The 21,380-nt window shown below is 62.9% G+C and overlaps 5 pseudogenes; all 5 read right to left on the reverse strand.

The window, feature by feature from the left end:
• Nucleotides 1–2,938: 2,938 nt before the first annotated feature.
• On the reverse strand, nt 2,939–3,057 carry LOC142868829 (uncharacterized; annotated as a pseudogene).
• A 3,850-nt stretch (nt 3,058–6,907) lies between these two features.
• LOC142868830 (uncharacterized) lies at nt 6,908–7,026 on the reverse strand (annotated as a pseudogene).
• Nucleotides 7,027–10,874: 3,848 nt separating this feature from the next.
• LOC142868831 (uncharacterized) lies at nt 10,875–10,993 on the reverse strand (annotated as a pseudogene).
• A 3,848-nt stretch (nt 10,994–14,841) lies between these two features.
• On the reverse strand, nt 14,842–14,960 carry LOC142868845 (uncharacterized; annotated as a pseudogene).
• Nucleotides 14,961–18,823: 3,863 nt separating this feature from the next.
• Nucleotides 18,824–18,942, reverse strand: LOC142868847 (uncharacterized; annotated as a pseudogene).
• Nucleotides 18,943–21,380: the final 2,438 nt, after the last annotated feature.

Genomic DNA, 21,380 nt, shown 5'->3' on the forward strand with positions numbered 1-21,380 from the left:
AGCTGACAGAATAGGCGAGGAAAGGCATAGGAGATTTCCACACCCAGTAAGGAAGCCTTTCCCGAAGTGGAAGAAAGAAAGGAGCAAACAGAGACACCGGTAGCCCGCCCGGATCAGAGTCTGCCCCTGAGAGAAAGTACCCTGACCAGGTTCACCCGTGGGTGGGTCGCGAGCTAGCGGCATTCAGAAGAGGGAGGCCCGCAGTCTGTGCAGAAGACACCTGCACTCGGGTGTGTGTGGCGGCACAATTCACAAGCAGCTCCAGATGTTAAACCAAGGAGAAGCCAGGGAGTTCCCAACGCCCCAGGTGTCCTCAGCCCACGACTGGCTGCTGTGGGAATGCGAAGCCCGGCTCCTTGTCTCAGAGCGGGGCAACCAGGAGGTGTGATGTCCACCCCGGGGTTCCCAGGAGGATCAGACTGAAGCTGGGACTTGGCCTGAAAGTGTCCCCTCGCATGGCCACCCCCTTCCCCTTCCTGCTCCTCTACTCCTGGTGCCCCTCCATCCAGGGGCCAGACCTTAAAGAGTCACCCGCAAGAGAATCCTGGTCCCAAAGGAGCCTTCTGGGGGACCCCTGCTGAGAGAGGTTGTGGGCATGGCCCGCTGGGGCTCTGCCCGACCCAGGGCTGAGAGATGCAACCTCCCAGCTCTGGGTCCCTGCAGGAAGTGTTGGCAAGCACAGGGCCAGTCCTCCAAAGGCCCAGGTGCAGGGAGCCCAGGCCAAGCAGCCTGTGGAAGAAGCCACATGCTGTGCCACCCCGGGGAACACGACTGCAGGCCCGGGCCCTTCCCACCTCCTCCTCCTCCTCCTCCTCCTCCTCCTCCTCCCACCCCGCCCCCGCCCCCGCCCCCACATGGCACAGGGCCCAGAGACACCTCAGACACTTGCTACCCAAAGTGCAAAGGGCATCAGTTGCTCCTCCAAACCCCCCCCCAGCCCAGCAGACCGCGTTGTCCAGCCAGCCCACGGGCCTCCCTGGGGTGCCCAGCACAAAAGTGCAGACACCCACCGGACCCTCAATCTCAGTTTTCGGATGTTTTTGCCACTCTGAGGACCCGCAGGCCGGCTGGGCCTTCTGGCAGGACAGAGAGCCCCGGAATCCGACGTGGAGAGCTGGGTGTACGTCCCCATGAGGAGGCGGTCCCCACCTCCGCGGCTATCCCCTTGCGGGGAGCGGCAGCCGCGGGGCCTCAGAGAAGACACCAGGCTGGGCCCCCACGGCACAGCGGGAGCACGTCCCCCGCAGGCCACTTAGCGACGGCGGCCAGCCGGCGGACGGTTGGGTTGCGCGAGACGCTGCGGCCGCCCTGCTACCGGGTTCCTGGGAGGGCGTCCTGGAACCAGCGTCCACACCAAGCCCTTGGAAGGCCCAGGCCACGGAGGAGCCCCGTCAGGCAGGGGCCGAGGACGGTGACGGCCCGGGCGGGGAGGAGCGTGTCAGGCAGGGGCAGAGGACGGTGACAGGTGATAGGCCGGGCGGGAAGGAGTCAGTCAGGCAGGGGCCGTGGAGGAGACGGGCTGGGTAAGGGTTAGGGTTAGTGTCAGGGCACAAGTCACAATCGCAAAGACCTGGAAGCCACCCGAGTGCCCATCGACCCACGAGTGGGTAAATAAAATGTGGCGCGTGGACACCACGGAGTGCTATTCGGCTATGAGGAGCAGCGGTGAGGGGGCACCTCTCGTGGTTCTCCTGGCCAGAGCTGGAACCCGTTCCAGTAAGCCAAGTATCCCAAGAATGGACACACGAGCACCACGTGCTCGCGCTCACCAGCAAATGGGTACGAACCCATGGACACCTAAGTGGACACAGAGGAATCACCTTCTTCGGGTGGGTGTCGGGCGGGTGGGGGGAGGGGATGGGCATACACATCCATTAGGAATGGGGTGGGTACGCACCGACTGGGGGATGGGCGCACTTGAAGCTCTGACCCGAGGGGGGAGGCTGGGAGAGGGCAACGCACCCGTCCTTAACATTGGTGCCCCCACAATATGCTGGAACAACATGAGGGGTAAATGAATAAGAACACGGGGGGGGGAGGGGGGCACGGGCAACACATGTCACCTTAATACTTGGACTCCCATCATCTGCTTGAAAAGAGAGAGAAAAGAAAATGCAATAATAGAGATAAGAGACACTTTTTAAAAATAATGAATCCGGCCGGGCGCTGTGGCTCACGCCTGTAATCCTAGCTCTTGGGAGGCCGAGGCGGGCGGATTGCTCAAGGTCAGGAGTTCAAAACCAGCCTGAGCAAGAGCGAGACCCCGTCTCTACTATAAATAGAAAGAAATTAATTGGCCAACTGATATATATATAAAAAATTAGCGGGGCATGGTGGCGCATGCCTGCAGTCCCAGCTACCCGGGAGGCTGAGGCAGAAGGATCACTCGAGCCCAGGAGTTTGAAGTTGCTGTGAGCTAGGCTGACGCCACGGCACTCACTCTAGCCTGGGCAACAAACCGAGACTCTGTCTCAAAAAAAAAAAAAAAAAAAATGAATCCGAAGAGAAAAGTAAAAGGAGGCCTGTGGAGCAGGTCTGGGTGTGACTCCGGATCCCCGAACATCAGGTGCCACCACCAAAGATTCCTACGTGTAGCCCATAGAACCCCAAAAGCAACGGGAGGAGTTCTGGTCACATACTCCCTCAAAATGACATCCTGGCCTTCTTCTGGAACTCCCTCCCCTCTCAGACTCTCAAGGTTTCCTCCAGCGTGTCGGCTCCCACAGAGCAGACCTTTGGTCTGAGACCTGACAGTCCAGAAGCCACGCATGCTGCCGCGTGGCGGCGGTGTCACGGCTCGGGACAAGAGGAGGCCCCACGGTGCGGGCTGGGGCGCCAGGCACCGCGGCGGGCGCTGAGGGTGGGGGTCACCCCCACCCCGGGCCGCCCCCGCACTCCCAGAAACGCGACAGAACCAGAGGCAAAAAAAAAAAGAAGAAGCCTACGGCACCCGGTATTCCCGGGCGGTCTCCCATCCAAGTTCTAACCAGGCCCGACCCTGCTTAGCTTCCGAGACCAGACGGGATCGGGCGCGTTCGGGGTGGTGTGGCCGTGGACGGCGGAGGGCGCCCCTGCCCCGCTCAAGAAGCCGAGCCTCTCTGCGCTTCCCCGCCGCCTCCTCCCGCCCCAGGCCCCGCGCCGGGTCGGGCCTGTTGAGTTCGCCGGCCGGGTCCCGCGGGCTCCGAGGGACGGGGGTGACGGGCGGGGCGGGCAGGGAGCGGCGGGCCGGGGTTGGGGGCTGTCTCTGTATACACACACACTCACACTCACACGCACTCACTCACTCACACTCACACAAGATGCGCCTCCACGGCTGGACCCGCCAAGGTGGAGCCCTTCCAGCCCCCCTCCTCTCCTCGCCTGGCCTCCTTCACCTCCCCGCCCCCCACCCCCAGCGCGCCGGGGCCGCTGACTGCGCACGGGCGGGAGGGGCGGGGCGCTCGCCCTTTGACCCCAGCCAGGGGCGGCCCTCCCCCACAACCCCTTTCAGCTGCGCCCCCCACCCTGTGGCCCGGCGGCCGCCTATTCCCCCGGGCCAGGGCTGGGGCACAGCGCACGGGGGAGGGGAGCCAGTGTATGGGGCGTCTCTCTCTCTCTCTCGGGATGTGTCCCATGGGTGGGGTGGGGTGGCGTGGTTTGTGGGGCGCTGAAGAAATCAGTCCCCTCCATCTCCTCCCTCTGGAAAACACCCAAGCCCTTGGAGAACTGCCCGCACCTCTACCTACCGTGGGGACCGGGACCCTCCTCTGTGTCCTCCTGTGGCCCAGTCCAAGGGGCCTGGGCCTGGCCGGGGCTGCATTGGACCCCGACCACCCTGGCGTGTGGACTCGCTAAAAATTGGCGATTAGATATTGGATTCCAGCGTCATTGAGGTCATTTCACTAATGAGTGCACCGCAAAGAGTTTCCTAATCCATCTGTGAGGGTGGCAACCGAAAGAGAATTTTAGAGCTGACAGAATAGGCGAGGAAAGGCATAGGAGATTTCCACACCCAGTAAGGAAGCCTTTCCCGAAGTGGAAGAAAGAAAGGAGCAAACAGAGACACCGGTAGCCCGCCCGGATCAGAGTCTGCCCCTGAGAGAAAGTACCCTGACCAGGTTCACCCGTGGGTGGGTCGCGAGCTAGCGGCATTCAGAAGAGGGAGGCCCGCAGTCTGTGCAGAAGACACCTGCACTCGGGTGTGTGTGGCGGCACAATTCACAAGCAGCTCCAGATGTTAAACCAAGGAGAAGCCAGGGAGTTCCCAACGCCCCAGGTGTCCTCAGCCCACGACTGGCTGCTGTGGGAATGCGAAGCCCGGCTCCTTGTCTCAGAGCGGGGCAACCAGGAGGTGTGATGTCCACCCCGGGGTTCCCAGGAGGATCAGACTGAAGCTGGGACTTGGCCTGAAAGTGTCCCCTCGCATGGCCACCCCCTTCCCCTTCCTGCTCCTCTACTCCTGGTGCCCCTCCATCCAGGGGCCAGACCTTAAAGAGTCACCCGCAAGAGAATCCTGGTCCCAAAGGAGCCTTCTGGGGGACCCCTGCTGAGAGAGGTTGTGGGCATGGCCCGCTGGGGCTCTGCCCGACCCAGGGCTGAGAGATGCAACCTCCCAGCTCTGGGTCCCTGCAGGAAGTGTTGGCAAGCACAGGGCCAGTCCTCCAAAGGCCCAGGTGCAGGGAGCCCAGGCCAAGCAGCCTGTGGAAGAAGCCACATGCTGTGCCACCCCGGGGAACACGACTGCAGGCCCGGGCCCTTCCCACCTCCTCCTCCTCCTCCTCCTCCTCCTCCTTCTCCTCCTCCTCCTCCCACCCCGCCCCCGCCCCCGCCCCCACATGGCACAGGGCCCAGAGACACCTCAGACACTTGCTACCCAAAGTGCAAAGGGCATCAGTTGCTCCTCCAAACCCCCCCCCAGCCCAGCAGACCGCGTTGTCCAGCCAGCCCCCGGGCCTCCCTGGGGTGCCCAGCACAAAAGTGCAGACACCCACCGGACCCTCAATCTCAGTTTTCGGATGTTTTTGCCACTCTGAGGACCCGCAGGCCGGCTGGGCCTTCTGGCAGGACAGAGAGCCCCGGAATCCGGAATCCGACGTGGAGAGCTGGGTGTACGTCCCCATGAGGAGGCGGTCCCCACCTCCGCGGCTATCCCCTTGCGGGGAGCGGCAGCCGCGGGGCCTCAGAGAAGACACCAGGCTGGGCCCCCACGGCACAGCGGGAGCACGTCCCCCGCAGGCCACTTAGCGACGGCGGCCAGCCGGCGGACGGTTGGGTTGCGCGAGACGCTGCGGCCGCCCTGCTACCGGGTTCCTGGGAGGGCGTCCTGGAACCAGCGTCCACACCAAGCCCTTGGAAGGCCCAGGCCACGGAGGAGCCCCGTCAGGCAGGGGCCGAGGACGGTGACGGCCCGGGCGGGGAGGAGCGTGTCAGGCAGGGGCAGAGGACGGTGACAGGTGATAGGCCGGGCGGGAAGGAGTCAGTCAGGCAGGGGCCGTGGAGGAGACGGGCTGGGTAAGGGTTAGGGTTAGTGTCAGGGCACAAGTCACAATCGCAAAGACCTGGAAGCCACCCGAGTGCCCATCGACCCACGAGTGGGTAAATAAAATGTGGCGCGTGGACACCACGGAGTGCTATTCGGCTATGAGGAGCAGCGGTGAGGGGGCACCTCTCGTGGTTCTCCTGGCCAGAGCTGGAACCCGTTCCAGTAAGCCAAGTATCCCAAGAATGGACACACGAGCACCACGTGCTCGCGCTCACCAGCAAATGGGTACGAACCCATGGACACCTAAGTGGACACAGAGGAATCACCTTCTTCGGGTGGGTGTCGGGCGGGTGGGGGGAGGGGATGGGCATACACATCCATTAGGAATGGGGTGGGTACGCACCGACTGGGGGATGGGCGCACTTGAAGCTCTGACCCGAGGGGGGAGGCTGGGAGAGGGCAACGCACCCGTCCTTAACATTGGTGCCCCCACAATATGCTGGAACAACATGAGGGGTAAATGAATAAGAACACGGGGGGGGGGGAGGGGGGCACGGGCAACACATGTCACCTTAATACTTGGACTCCCATCATCTGCTTGAAAAGAGAGAGAAAAGAAAATGCAATAATAGAGATAAGAGACACTTTTTAAAAATAATGAATCCGGCCGGGCGCTGTGGCTCACGCCTGTAATCCTAGCTCTTGGGAGGCCGAGGCGGGCGGATTGCTCAAGGTCAGGAGTTCAAAACCAGCCTGAGCAAGAGCGAGACCCCGTCTCTACTATAAATAGAAAGAAATTAATTGGCCAACTGATATATATATAAAAAATTAGCGGGGCATGGTGGCGCATGCCTGCAGTCCCAGCTACCCGGGAGGCTGAGGCAGAAGGATCACTCGAGCCCAGGAGTTTGAAGTTGCTGTGAGCTAGGCTGACGCCACGGCACTCACTCTAGCCTGGGCAACAAACCGAGACTCTGTCTCAAAAAAAAAAAAAAAAAAAATGAATCCGAAGAGAAAAGTAAAAGGAGGCCTGTGGAGCAGGTCTGGGTGTGACTCCAGATCCCCGAACATCAGGTGCCACCACCAAAGATTCCTACGTGTAGCCCATAGAACCCCAAAAGCAACGGGAGGAGTTCTGGTCACATACTCCCTCAAAATGACATCCTGGCCTTCTTCTGGAACTCCCTCCCCTCTCAGACTCTCAAGGTTTCCTCCAGCGTGTCGGCTCCCACAGAGCAGACCTTTGGTCTGAGACCTGACAGTCCAGAAGCCACGCATGCTGCCGCGTGGCGGCGGTGTCACGGCTCGGGACAAGAGGAGGCCCCACGGTGCGGGCTGGGGCGCCAGGCACCGCGGCGGGCGCTGAGGGTGGGGGTCACCCCCACCCCGGGCCGCCCCCGCACTCCCAGAAACGCGACAGAACCAGAGGCAAAAAAAAAAAGAAGAAGCCTACGGCACCCGGTATTCCCGGGCGGTCTCCCATCCAAGTTCTAACCAGGCCCGACCCTGCTTAGCTTCCGAGACCAGACGGGATCGGGCGCGTTCGGGGTGGTGTGGCCGTGGACGGCGGAGGGCGCCCCTGCCCCGCTCAAGAAGCCGAGCCTCTCTGCGCTTCCCCGCCGCCTCCTCCCGCCCCAGGCCCCGCGCCGGGTCGGGCCTGTTGAGTTCGCCGGCCGGGTCCCGCGGGCTCCAAGGGACGGGGGTGACGGGCGGGGCGGGCAGGGAGCGGCGGGCCGGGGTTGGGGGCTGTCTCTGTATACACACACACTCACACTCACACGCACTCACTCACTCACACTCACACAAGATGCGCCTCCACGGCTGGACCCGCCAAGGTGGAGCCCTTCCAGCCCCCCTCCTCTCCTCGCCTGGCCTCCTTCACCTCCCCGCCCCCCACCCCCAGCGCGCCGGGGCCGCTGACTGCGCACGGGCGGGAGGGGCGGGGCGCTCGCCCTTTGACCCCAGCCAGGGGCGGCCCTCCCCCACAACCCCTTTCAGCTGCGCCCCCCACCCTGTGGCCCGGCGGCCGCCTATTCCCCCGGGCCAGGGCTGGGGCACAGCGCACGGGGGAGGGGAGCCAGTGTATGGGGCGTCTCTCTCTCTCTCTCGGGATGTGTCCCATGGGTGGGGTGGGGTGGCGTGGTTTGTGGGGCGCTGAAGAAATCAGTCCCCTCCATCTCCTCCCTCTGGAAAACACCCAAGCCCTTGGAGAACTGCCCGCACCTCTACCTACCGTGGGGACCGGGACCCTCCTCTGTGTCCTCCTGTGGCCCAGTCCAAGGGGCCTGGGCCTGGCCGGGGCTGCATTGGACCCCGACCACCCTGGCGTGTGGACTCGCTAAAAATTGGCGATTAGATATTGGATTCCAGCGTCATTGAGGTCATTTCACTAATGAGTGCACCGCAAAGAGTTTCCTAATCCATCTGTGAGGGTGGCAACCGAAAGAGAATTTTAGAGCTGACAGAATAGGCGAGGAAAGGCATAGGAGATTTCCACACCCAGTAAGGAAGCCTTTCCCGAAGTGGAAGAAAGAAAGGAGCAAACAGAGACACCGGTAGCCCGCCCGGATCAGAGTCTGCCCCTGAGAGAAAGTACCCTGACCAGGTTCACCCGTGGGTGGGTCGCGAGCTAGCGGCATTCAGAAGAGGGAGGCCCGCAGTCTGTGCAGAAGACACCTGCACTCGGGTGTGTGTGGCGGCACAATTCACAAGCAGCTCCAGATGTTAAACCAAGGAGAAGCCAGGGAGTTCCCAACGCCCCAGGTGTCCTCAGCCCACGACTGGCTGCTGTGGGAATGCGAAGCCCGGCTCCTTGTCTCAGAGCGGGGCAACCAGGAGGTGTGATGTCCACCCCGGGGTTCCCAGGAGGATCAGACTGAAGCTGGGACTTGGCCTGAAAGTGTCCCCTCGCATGGCCACCCCCTTCCCCTTCCTGCTCCTCTACTCCTGGTGCCCCTCCATCCAGGGGCCAGACCTTAAAGAGTCACCCGCAAGAGAATCCTGGTCCCAAAGGAGCCTTCTGGGGGACCCCTGCTGAGAGAGGTTGTGGGCATGGCCCGCTGGGGCTCTGCCCGACCCAGGGCTGAGAGATGCAACCTCCCAGCTCTGGGTCCCTGCAGGAAGTGTTGGCAAGCACAGGGCCAGTCCTCCAAAGGCCCAGGTGCAGGGAGCCCAGGCCAAGCAGCCTGTGGAAGAAGCCACATGCTGTGCCACCCCGGGGAACACGACTGCAGGCCCGGGCCCTTCCCACCTCCTCCTCCTCCTCCTCCTCCTCCTCCTTCTCCTCCTCCTCCTCCCACCCCGCCCCCGCCCCCGCCCCCACATGGCACAGGGCCCAGAGACACCTCAGACACTTGCTACCCAAAGTGCAAAGGGCATCAGTTGCTCCTCCAAACCCCCCCCCAGCCCAGCAGACCGCGTTGTCCAGCCAGCCCCCGGGCCTCCCTGGGGTGCCCAGCACAAAAGTGCAGACACCCACCGGACCCTCAATCTCAGTTTTCGGATGTTTTTGCCACTCTGAGGACCCGCAGGCCGGCTGGGCCTTCTGGCAGGACAGAGAGCCCCGGAATCCGGAATCCGACGTGGAGAGCTGGGTGTACGTCCCCATGAGGAGGCGGTCCCCACCTCCGCGGCTATCCCCTTGCGGGGAGCGGCAGCCGCGGGGCCTCAGAGAAGACACCAGGCTGGGCCCCCACGGCACAGCGGGAGCACGTCCCCCGCAGGCCACTTAGCGACGGCGGCCAGCCGGCGGACGGTTGGGTTGCGCGAGACGCTGCGGCCGCCCTGCTACCGGGTTCCTGGGAGGGCGTCCTGGAACCAGCGTCCACACCAAGCCCTTGGAAGGCCCAGGCCACGGAGGAGCCCCGTCAGGCAGGGGCCGAGGACGGTGACGGCCCGGGCGGGGAGGAGCGTGTCAGGCAGGGGCAGAGGACGGTGACAGGTGATAGGCCGGGCGGGAAGGAGTCAGTCAGGCAGGGGCCGTGGAGGAGACGGGCTGGGTAAGGGTTAGGGTTAGTGTCAGGGCACAAGTCACAATCGCAAAGACCTGGAAGCCACCCGAGTGCCCATCGACCCACGAGTGGGTAAATAAAATGTGGCGCGTGGACACCACGGAGTGCTATTCGGCTATGAGGAGCAGCGGTGAGGGGGCACCTCTCGTGGTTCTCCTGGCCAGAGCTGGAACCCGTTCCAGTAAGCCAAGTATCCCAAGAATGGACACACGAGCACCACGTGCTCGCGCTCACCAGCAAATGGGTACGAACCCATGGACACCTAAGTGGACACAGAGGAATCACCTTCTTCGGGTGGGTGTCGGGCGGGTGGGGGGAGGGGATGGGCATACACATCCATTAGGAATGGGGTGGGTACGCACCGACTGGGGGATGGGCGCACTTGAAGCTCTGACCCGAGGGGGGAGGCTGGGAGAGGGCAACGCACCCGTCCTTAACATTGGTGCCCCCACAATATGCTGGAACAACATGAGGGGTAAATGAATAAGAACACGGGGGGGGGAGGGGGGCACGGGCAACACATGTCACCTTAATACTTGGACTCCCATCATCTGCTTGAAAAGAGAGAGAAAAGAAAATGCAATAATAGAGATAAGAGACACTTTTTAAAAATAATGAATCCGGCCGGGCGCTGTGGCTCACGCCTGTAATCCTAGCTCTTGGGAGGCCGAGGCGGGCGGATTGCTCAAGGTCAGGAGTTCAAAACCAGCCTGAGCAAGAGCGAGACCCCGTCTCTACTATAAATAGAAAGAAATTAATTGGCCAACTGATATATATATAAAAAATTAGCGGGGCATGGTGGCGCATGCCTGCAGTCCCAGCTACCCGGGAGGCTGAGGCAGAAGGATCACTCGAGCCCAGGAGTTTGAAGTTGCTGTGAGCTAGGCTGACGCCACGGCACTCACTCTAGCCTGGGCAACAAACCGAGACTCTGTCTCAAAAAAAAAAAAAAAAAAAATGAATCCGAAGAGAAAAGTAAAAGGAGGCCTGTGGAGCAGGTCTGGGTGTGACTCCGGATCCCCGAACATCAGGTGCCACCACCAAAGATTCCTACGTGTAGCCCATAGAACCCCAAAAGCAACGGGAGGAGTTCTGGTCACATACTCCCTCAAAATGACATCCTGGCCTTCTTCTGGAACTCCCTCCCCTCTCAGACTCTCAAGGTTTCCTCCAGCGTGTCGGCTCCCACAGAGCAGACCTTTGGTCTGAGACCTGACAGTCCAGAAGCCACGCATGCTGCCGCGTGGCGGCGGTGTCACGGCTCGGGACAAGAGGAGGCCCCACGGTGCGGGCTGGGGCGCCAGGCACCGCGGCGGGCGCTGAGGGTGGGGGTCACCCCCACCCCGGGCCGCCCCCGCACTCCCAGAAACGCGACAGAACCAGAGGCAAAAAAAAAAAGAAGAAGCCTACGGCACCCGGTATTCCCGGGCGGTCTCCCATCCAAGTTCTAACCAGGCCCGACCCTGCTTAGCTTCCGAGACCAGACGGGATCGGGCGCGTTCGGGGTGGTGTGGCCGTGGACGGCGGAGGGCGCCCCTGCCCCGCTCAAGAAGCCGAGCCTCTCTGCGCTTCCCCGCCGCCTCCTCCCGCCCCAGGCCCCGCGCCGGGTCGGGCCTGTTGAGTTCGCCGGCCGGGTCCCGCGGGCTCCAAGGGACGGGGGTGACGGGCGGGGCGGGCAGGGAGCGGCGGGCCGGGGTTGGGGGCTGTCTCTGTATACACACACACTCACACTCACACGCACTCACTCACTCACACTCACACAAGATGCGCCTCCACGGCTGGACCCGCCAAGGTGGAGCCCTTCCAGCCCCCCTCCTCTCCTCGCCTGGCCTCCTTCACCTCCCCGCCCCCCACCCCCAGCGCGCCGGGGCCGCTGACTGCGCACGGGCGGGAGGGGCGGGGCGCTCGCCCTTTGACCCCAGCCAGGGGCGGCCCTCCCCCACAACCCCTTTCAGCTGCGCCCCCCACCCTGTGGCCCGGCGGCCGCCTATTCCCCCGGGCCAGGGCTGGGGCACAGCGCACGGGGGAGGGGAGCCAGTGTATGGGGCGTCTCTCTCTCTCTCTCGGGATGTGTCCCATGGGTGGGGTGGGGTGGCGTGGTTTGTGGGGCGCTGAAGAAATCAGTCCCCTCCATCTCCTCCCTCTGGAAAACACCCAAGCCCTTGGAGAACTGCCCGCACCTCTACCTACCGTGGGGACCGGGACCCTCCTCTGTGTCCTCCTGTGGCCCAGTCCAAGGGGCCTGGGCCTGGCCGGGGCTGCATTGGACCCCGACCACCCTGGCGTGTGGACTCGCTAAAAATTGGCGATTAGATATTGGATTCCAGCGTCATTGAGGTCATTTCACTAATGAGTGCACCGCAAAGAGTTTCCTAATCCATCTGTGAGGGTGGCAACCGAAAGAGAATTTTAGAGCTGACAGAATAGGCGAGGAAAGGCATAGGAGATTTCCACACCCAGTAAGGAAGCCTTTCCCGAAGTGGAAGAAAGAAAGGAGCAAACAGAGACACCGGTAGCCCGCCCGGATCAGAGTCTGCCCCTGAGAGAAAGTACCCTGACCAGGTTCACCCGTGGGTGGGTCGCGAGCTAGCGGCATTCAGAAGAGGGAGGCCCGCAGTCTGTGCAGAAGACACCTGCACTCGGGTGTGTGTGGCGGCACAATTCACAAGCAGCTCCAGATGTTAAACCAAGGAGAAGCCAGGGAGTTCCCAACGCCCCAGGTGTCCTCAGCCCACGACTGGCTGCTGTGGGAATGCGAAGCCCGGCTCCTTGTCTCAGAGCGGGGCAACCAGGAGGTGTGATGTCCACCCCGGGGTTCCCAGGAGGATCAGACTGAAGCTGGGACTTGGCCTGAAAGTGTCCCCTCGCATGGCCACCCCCTTCCCCTTCCTGCTCCTCTACTCCTGGTGCCCCTCCATCCAGGGGCCAGACCTTAAAGAGTCACCCGCAAGAGAATCCTGGTCCCAAAGGAGCCTTCTGGGGGACCCCTGCTGAGAGAGGTTGTGGGCATGGCCCGCTGGGGCTCTGCCCGACCCAGGGCTGAGAGATGCAACCTCCCAGCTCTGGGTCCCTGCAGGAAGTGTTGGCAAGCACAGGGCCAGTCCTCCAAAGGCCCAGGTGCAGGGAGCCCAGGCCAAGCAGCCTGTGGAAGAAGCCACATGCTGTGCCACCCCGGGGAACACGACTGCAGGCCCGGGCCCTTCCCACCTCCTCCTCCTCCTCCTCCTCCTCCTCCTTCTCCTCCTCCTCCTCCCACCCCGCCCCCGCCCCCGCCCCCACATGGCACAGGGCCCAGAGACACCTCAGACACTTGCTACCCAAAGTGCAAAGGGCATCAGTTGCTCCTCCAAACCCCCCCCCAGCCCAGCAGACCGCGTTGTCCAGCCAGCCCCCGGGCCTCCCTGGGGTGCCCAGCACAAAAGTGCAGACACCCACCGGACCCTCAATCTCAGTTTTCGGATGTTTTTGCCACTCTGAGGACCCGCAGGCCGGCTGGGCCTTCTGGCAGGACAGAGAGCCCCGGAATCCGGAATCCGACGTGGAGAGCTGGGTGTACGTCCCCATGAGGAGGCGGTCCCCACCTCCGCGGCTATCCCCTTGCGGGGAGCGGCAGCCGCGGGGCCTCAGAGAAGACACCAGGCTGGGCCCCCACGGCACAGCGGGAGCACGTCCCCCGCAGGCCACTTAGCGACGGCGGCCAGCCGGCGGACGGTTGGGTTGCGCGAGACGCTGCGGCCGCCCTGCTACCGGGTTCCTGGGAGGGCGTCCTGGAACCAGCGTCCACACCAAGCCCTTGGAAGGCCCAGGCCACGGAGGAGCCCCGTCAGGCAGGGGCCGAGGACGGTGACGGCCCGGGCGGGGAGGAGCGTGTCAGGCAGGGGCAGAGGACGGTGACAGGTGATAGGCCGGGCGGGAAGGAGTCAGTCAGGCAGGGGCCGTGGAGGAGACGGGCTGGGTAAGGGTTAGGGTTAGTGTCAGGGCACAAGTCACAATCGCAAAGACCTGGAAGCCACCCGAGTGCCCATCGACCCACGAGTGGGTAAATAAAATGTGGCGCGTGGACACCACGGAGTGCTATTCGGCTATGAGGAGCAGCGGTGAGGGGGCACCTCTCGTGGTTCTCCTGGCCAGAGCTGGAACCCGTTCCAGTAAGCCAAGTATCCCAAGAATGGACACACGAGCACCACGTGCTCGCGCTCACCAGCAAATGGGTACGAACCCATGGACACCTAAGTGGACACAGAGGAATCACCTTCTTCGGGTGGGTGTCGGGCGGGTGGGGGGAGGGGATGGGCATACACATCCATTAGGAATGGGGTGGGTACGCACCGACTGGGGGATGGGCGCACTTGAAGCTCTGACCCGAGGGGGGAGGCTGGGAGAGGGCAACGCACCCGTCCTTAACATTGGTGCCCCCACAATATGCTGGAACAACATGAGGGGTAAATGAATAAGAACACGGGGGGGGGAGGGGGGCACGGGCAACACATGTCACCTTAATACTTGGACTCCCATCATCTGCTTGAAAAGAGAGAGAAAAGAAAATGCAATAATAGAGATAAGAGACACTTTTTAAAAATAATGAATCCGGCCGGGCGCTGTGGCTCACGCCTGTAATCCTAGCTCTTGGGAGGCCGAGGCGGGCGGATTGCTCAAGGTCAGGAGTTCAAAACCAGCCTGAGCAAGAGCGAGACCCCGTCTCTACTATAAATAGAAAGAAATTAATTGGCCAACTGATATATATATAAAAAATTAGCGGGGCATGGTGGCGCATGCCTGCAGTCCCAGCTACCCGGGAGGCTGAGGCAGAAGGATCACTCGAGCCCAGGAGTTTGAAGTTGCTGTGAGCTAGGCTGACGCCACGGCACTCACTCTAGCCTGGGCAACAAACCGAGACTCTGTCTCAAAAAAAAAAAAAAAAAAAATGAATCCGAAGAGAAAAGTAAAAGGAGGCCTGTGGAGCAGGTCTGGGTGTGACTCCGGATCCCCGAACATCAGGTGCCACCACCAAAGATTCCTACGTGTAGCCCATAGAACCCCAAAAGCAACGGGAGGAGTTCTGGTCACATACTCCCTCAAAATGACATCCTGGCCTTCTTCTGGAACTCCCTCCCCTCTCAGACTCTCAAGGTTTCCTCCAGCGTGTCGGCTCCCACAGAGCAGACCTTTGGTCTGAGACCTGACAGTCCAGAAGCCACGCATGCTGCCGCGTGGCGGCGGTGTCACGGCTCGGGACAAGAGGAGGCCCCACGGTGCGGGCTGGGGCGCCAGGCACCGCGGCGGGCGCTGAGGGTGGGGGTCACCCCCACCCCGGGCCGCCCCCGCACTCCCAGAAACGCGACAGAACCAGAGGCAAAAAAAAAAAGAAGAAGCCTACGGCACCCGGTATTCCCGGGCGGTCTCCCATCCAAGTTCTAACCAGGCCCGACCCTGCTTAGCTTCCGAGACCCGACGGGATCGGGCGCGTTCGGGGTGGTGTGGCCGTGGACGGCGGAGGGCGCCCCTGCCCCGCTCAAGAAGCCGAGCCTCTCTGCGCTTCCCCGCCGCCTCCTCCCGCCCCAGGCCCCGCGCCGGGTCGGGCCTGTTGAGTTCGCCGGCCGGGTCCCGCGGGCTCCGAGGGACGGGGGTGACGGGCGGGGCGGGCAGGGAGCGGCGGGCCGGGTTTGGGGGCTGTCTCTGTATACACACACACTCACACTCACACGCACTCACTCACTCACACTCACACAAGATGCGCCTCCACGGCTGGACCCGCCAAGGTGGAGCCCTTCCAGCCCCCCTCCTCTCCTCGCCTGGCCTCCTTCACCTCCCCGCCCCCCACCCCCAGCGCGCCGGGGCCGCTGACTGCTCACGGGCGGGAGGGGCGGGGCGCTCGCCCTTTGACCCCAGCCAGGGGCGGCCCTCCCCCACAACCCCTTTCAGCTGCGCCCCCCACCCTGTGGCCCGGCGGCCGCCTATTCCCCCGGGCCAGGGCTGGGGCACAGCGCACGGGGGAGGGGAGCCAGTGTATGGGGCGTCTGTCTCTCTCTCTCTCTCTCTCTCTCTCTCGGGATGTGTCCCATGGGTGGGGTGGGGTGGCGTGGTTTGTGGGGCGCTGAAGAAATCAGTCCCCTCCATCTCCTCCCTCTGGAAAACACCCAAGCCCTTGGAGAACTGCCCGCACCTCTACCTACCGTGGGGGCCGGGACCCTCCTCTGTGTCCTCCTGTGGCCCAGTCCAAGGGGCCTGGGCCTGGCCGGGGCTGCATTGGACCCCGACCACCCTGGCGTGTGGACTCGCTAAAAATTGGCGATTAGATATTGGATTCCAGCGTCATTGAGGTCATTTCACTAATGAGTGCACCGCAAAGAGTTTCCTAATCCATCTGTGAGGGTGGCAACCGAAAGAGAATTTTAGAGCTGACAGAATAGGCGAGGAAAGGCATAGGAGATTTCCACACCCAGTAAGGAAGCCTTTCCCGAAGTGGAAGAAAGAAAGGAGCAAACAGAGACACCGGTAGCCCGCCCGGATCAGAGTCTGCCCCTGAGAGAAAGTACCCTGACCAGGTTCACCCGTGGGTGGGTGGCGAGCTAGCGGCATTCAGAAGAGCGAGGCCCGCAGTCTGTGCAGAAGACACCTGCACTCGGGTGTGTGTGGCGGCACAATTCACAAGCAGCTCCAGATGTTAAACCAAGGAGAAGCCAGGGAGTTCCCAACGCCCCAGGTGTCCTCAGCCCACGACTGGCTGCTGTGGGAATGCGAAGCCCGGCTCCTTGTCTCAGAGCGGGGCAACCAGGAGGTGTGATGTCCACCCCGGGGTTCCCAGGAGGATCAGACTGAAGCTGGGACTTGGCCTGAAAGTGTCCCCTCGCATGGCCACCCCCTTCCCCTTCCTGCTCCTCTACTCCTGGTGCCCCTCCATCCAGGGGCCAGACCTTAAAGAGTCACCCGCAAGAGAATCCTGGTCCCAAAGGAGCCTTCTGGGGGACCCCTGCTGAGAGAGGTTGTGGGCATGGCCCGCTGGGGCTCTGCCCGACCCAGGGCTGAGAGATGCAACCTCCCAGCTCTGGGTCCCTGCAGGAAGTGTTGGCAAGCACAGGGCCAGTCCTCCAAAGGCCCAGGTGCAGGGAGCCCAGGCCAAGCAGCCTGTGGAAGAAGCCACATGCTGTGCCACCCCGGGGAACAGGACTGCAGGCCCGGGCCCTTCCCACCTCCTCCTCCTCCTCCTCCTCCTCCTCCTTCTCCTCCTCCTCCTCCCACCCCGCCCCCGCCCCCGCCCCCACATGGCACAGGGCCCAGAGACACCTCAGACACTTGCTACCCAAAGTGCAAAGGGCATCAGTTGCTCCTCCAAACCCCCCCCCAGCCCAGCAGACCGCGTTGTCCAGCCAGCCCCCGGGCCTCCCTGGGGTGCCCAGCACAAAAGTGCAGACACCCACCGGACCCTCAATCTCAGTTTTCGGATGTTTTTGCCACTCTGAGGACCCGCAGGCCAGCTGGGCCTTCTGGCAGGACAGAGAGCCCCGGAATCCGGAATCCGACGTGGAGAGCTGGGTGTACGTCCCCATGAGGAGGTGGTCCCCACCTCCGCGGCTATCCCCTTGCGGGGAGCGGCAGCCGCGGGGCCTCAGAGAAGACACCAGGCTGGGCCCCCACGGCACAGCGGGAGCACGTCCCCCGCAGGCCACTTAGCGACGGCGGCCAGCCGGCGGACGGTTGGGTTGCGCGAGACGCTGCGGCCGCCCTGCTACCGGGTTCCTGGGAGGGCGTCCTGGAACCAGCGTCCACACCAAGCCCTTGGAAGGCCCAGGCCACGGAGGAGCCCCGTCAGGCAGGGGCCGAGGACGGTGACGGCCCGGGCGGGGAGGAGCGTGTCAGGCAGGGGCAGAGGACGGTGACAGGTGATAGGCCGGGCGGGAAGGAGTCAGTCAGGCAGGGGCCGTGGAGGAGACGGGCTGGGTAAGGGTTAGGGTTAGTGTCAGGGCACAAGTCACAATCGCAAAGACCTGGAAGCCACCCGAGTGCCCATCGACCCACGAGTGGGTAAATAAAATGTGGCGCGTGGACACCACGGAGTGCTATTCGGCTATGAGGAGCAGCGGTGAGGGGGCACCTCTCGTGGTTCTCCTGGCCAGAGCTGGAACCCGTTCCAGTAAGCCAAGTATCCCAAGAATGGACACACGAGCACCACGTGCTCGCGCTCACCAGCAAATGGGTACGAACCCATGGACACCTAAGTGGACACAGAGGAATCACCTTCTTCGGGTGGGTGTCGGGCGGGTGGGGGGAGGGGATGGGCATACACATCCATTAGGAATGGGGTGGGTACGCACCGACTGGGGGATGGGCGCACTTGAAGCTCTGACCCGAGGGGGGAGGCTGGGAGAGGGCAACGCACCCGTCCTTAACATTGGTGCCCCCACAATATGCTGGAACAACATGAGGGGTAAATGAATAAGAACACGGGGGGGGGAGGGGGGCACGGGCAACACATGTCACCTTAATACTTGGACTCCCATCATCTGCTTGAAAAGAGAGAGAAAAGAAAATGCAATAATAGAGATAAGAGACACTTTTTAAAAATAATGAATCCGGCCGGGCGCTGTGGCTCACGCCTGTAATCCTAGCTCTTGGGAGGCCGAGGCGGGCGGATTGCTCAAGGTCAGGAGTTCAAAACCAGCCTGAGCAAGAGCGAGACCCCGTCTCTACTATAAATAGAAAGAAATTAATTGGCCAACTGATATATATATAAAAAATTAGCGGGGCATGGTGGCGCATGCCTGCAGTCCCAGCTACCCGGGAGGCTGAGGCAGAAGGATCACTCGAGCCCAGGAGTTTGAAGTTGCTGTGAGCTAGGCTGACGCCACGGCACTCACTCTAGCCTGGGCAACAAACCGAGACTCTGTCTCAAAAAAAAAAAAAAAAAAATGAATCCGAAGAGAAAAGTAAAAGGAGGCCTGTGGAGCAGGTCTGGGTGTGACTCCGGATCCCCGAACATCAGGTGCCACCACCAAAGATTCCTACGTGTAGCCCATAGAACCCCAAAAGCAACGGGAGGAGTTCTGGTCACATACTCCCTCAAAATGACATCCTGGCCTTCTTCTGGAACTCCCTCCCCTCTCAGACTCTCAAGGTTTCCTCCAGCGTGTCGGCTCCCACAGAGCAGACCTTTGGTCTGAGACCTGACAGTCCAGAAGCCACGCATGCTGCCGCGTGGCGGCGGTGTCACGGCTCGGGACAAGAGGAGGCCCCACGGTGCGGGCTGGGGCGCCAGGCACCGCGGCGGGCGCTGAGGGTGGGGGTCACCCCCACCCCGGGCCGCCCCCGCACTCCCAGAAACGCGACAGAACCAGAGGCAAAAAAAAAAAGAAGAAGCCTACGGCACCCGGTATTCCCGGGCGGTCTCCCATCCAAGTTCTAACCAGGCCCGAGCCTGCTTAGCTTCCGAGACCAGACGGGATCGGGCGCGTTCGGGGTGGTGTGGCCGTGGACGGCGGAGGGCGCCCCTGCCCCGCTCAAGAAGCCGAGCCTCTCTGCGCTTCCCCGCCGCCTCCTCCCGCCCCAGGCCCCGCGCCGGGTCGGGCCTGTTGAGTTCGCCGGCCGGGTCCCGCGGGCTCCGAGGGACGGGGGTGACGGGCGGGGCGGGCAGGGAGCGGCGGGCCGGGGTTGGGGGCTGTCTCTGTATACACACACACTCACACTCACACGCACTCACTCACTCACACTCACACAAGATGCGCCTCCACGGCTGGACCCGCCAAGGTGGAGCCCTTCCAGCCCCCCTCCTCTCCTCGCCTGGCCTCCTTCACCTCCCCGCCCCCCACCCCCAGCGCGCCGGGGCCGCTGACTGCGCACGGGCGGGAGGGGCGGGGCGCTCGCCCTTTGACCCCAGCCAGGGGCGGCCCTCCCCCACAACCCCTTTCAGCTGCGCCCCCCACCCTGTGGCCCGGCGGCCGCCTATTCCCCCGGGCCAGGGCTGGGGCACAGCGCACGGGGGAGGGGAGCCAGTGTATGGGGCGTCTCTCTCTCTCTCTCGGGATGTGTCCCATGGGTGGGGTGGGGTGGCGTGGTTTGTGGGGCGCTGAAGAAATCAGTCCCCTCCATCTCCTCCCTCTGGAAAACACCCAAGCCCTTGGAGAACTGCCCGCACCTCTACCTACCGTGGGGGCCGGGACCCTCCTCTGTGTCCTCCTGTGGCCCAGTCCAAGGGGCCTGGGCCTGGCCGGGGCTGCATTGGACCCCGACCACCCTGGCGTGTGGACTCGCTAAAAATTGGCGATTAGATATTGGATTCCAGCGTCATTGAGGTCATTTCACTAATGAGTGCACCGCAAAGAGTTTCCTAATCCATCTGTGAGGGTGGCAACCGAAAGAGAATTTTAGAGCTGACAGAATAGGCGAGGAAAGGCATAGGAGATTTCCACACCCAGTAAGGAAGCCTTTCCCGAAGTGGAAGAAAGAAAGGAGCAAACAGAGACACCGGTAGCCCGCCCGGATCAGAGTCTGCCCCTGAGAGAAAGTACCCTGACCAGGTTCACCCGTGGGTGGGTCGCGAGCTAGCGGCATTCAGAAGAGCGAGGCCCGCAGTCTGTGCAGAAGACACCTGCACTCGGGTGTGTGTGGCGGCACAATTCACAAGCAGCTCCAGATGTTAAACCAAGGAGAAGCCAGGGAGTTCCCAACGCCCCAGGTGTCCTCAGCCCACGACTGGCTGCTGTGGGAATGCGAAGCCCGGCTCCTTGTCTCAGAGCGGGGCAACCAGGAGGTGTGATGTCCACCCCGGGGTTCCCAGGAGGATCAGACTGAAGCTGGGACTTGGCCTGAAAGTGTCCCCTCGCATGGCCACCCCCTTCCCCTTCCTGCTCCTCTACTCCTGGTGCCCCTCCATCCAGGGGCCAGACCTTAAAGAGTCACCCGCAAGAGAATCCTGGTCCCAAAGGAGCCTTCTGGGGGACCCCTGCTGAGAGAGGTTGTGGGCATGGCCCGCTGGGGCTCTGCCCGACCCAGGGCTGAGAGATGCAACCTCCCAGCTCTGGGTCCCTGCAGGAAGTGTTGGCAAGCACAGGGCCAGTCCTCCAAAGGCCCAGGTGCAGGGAGCCCAGGCCAAGCAGCCTGTGGAAGAAGCCACATGCTGTGCCACCCCGGGGAACACGACTGCAGGCCCGGGCCCTTCCCACCTCCTCCTCCTCCTCCTCCTCCTCCTCCTTCTCCTCCTCCTCCTCCCACCCCGCCCCCGCCCCCGCCCCCACATGGCACAGGGCCCAGAGACACCTCAGACACTTGCTACCCAAAGTGCAAAGGGCATCAGTTGCTCCTCCAAACCCCCCCCCAGCCCAGCAGACCGCGTTGTCCAGCCAGCCCCCGGGCCTCCCTGGGGTGCCCAGCACAAAAGTGCAGACACCCACCGGACCCTCAATCTCAGTTTTCGGATGTTTTTGCCACTCTGAGGACCCGCAGGCCAGCTGGGCCTTCTGGCAGGACAGAGAGCCCCGGAATCCGGAATCCGACGTGGAGAGCTGGGTGTACGTCCCCATGAGGAGGCGGTCCCCACCTCCGCGGCTATCCCCTTGCGGGGAGCGGCAGCCGCGGGGCCTCAGAGAAGACACCAGGCTGGGCCCCCACGGCACAGCGGGAGCACGTCCCCCGCAGGCCACTTAGCGACGGCGGCCAGCCGGCGGACGGTTGGGTTGCGCGAGACGCTGCGGCCGCCCTGCTACCGGGTTCCTGGGAGGGCGTCCTGGAACCAGCGTCCACACCAAGCCCTTGGAAGGCCCAGGCCACGGAGGAGCCCCGTCAGGCAGGGGCCGAGGACGGTGACGGCCCGGGCGGGGAGGAGCGTGTCAGGCAGGGGCAGAGGACGGTGACAGGTGATAGGCCGGGCGGGAAGGAGTCAGTCAGGCAGGGGCCGTGGAGGAGACGGGCTGGGTAAG

Source organism: Microcebus murinus, unplaced genomic scaffold (genome assembly GCF_040939455.1).
Source record: "Microcebus murinus isolate Inina unplaced genomic scaffold, M.murinus_Inina_mat1.0 scaf043_hap2_Mmur4.0, whole genome shotgun sequence".
In the NCBI taxonomy this organism is placed as follows: Eukaryota; Metazoa; Chordata; class Mammalia; order Primates; family Cheirogaleidae; genus Microcebus; species Microcebus murinus.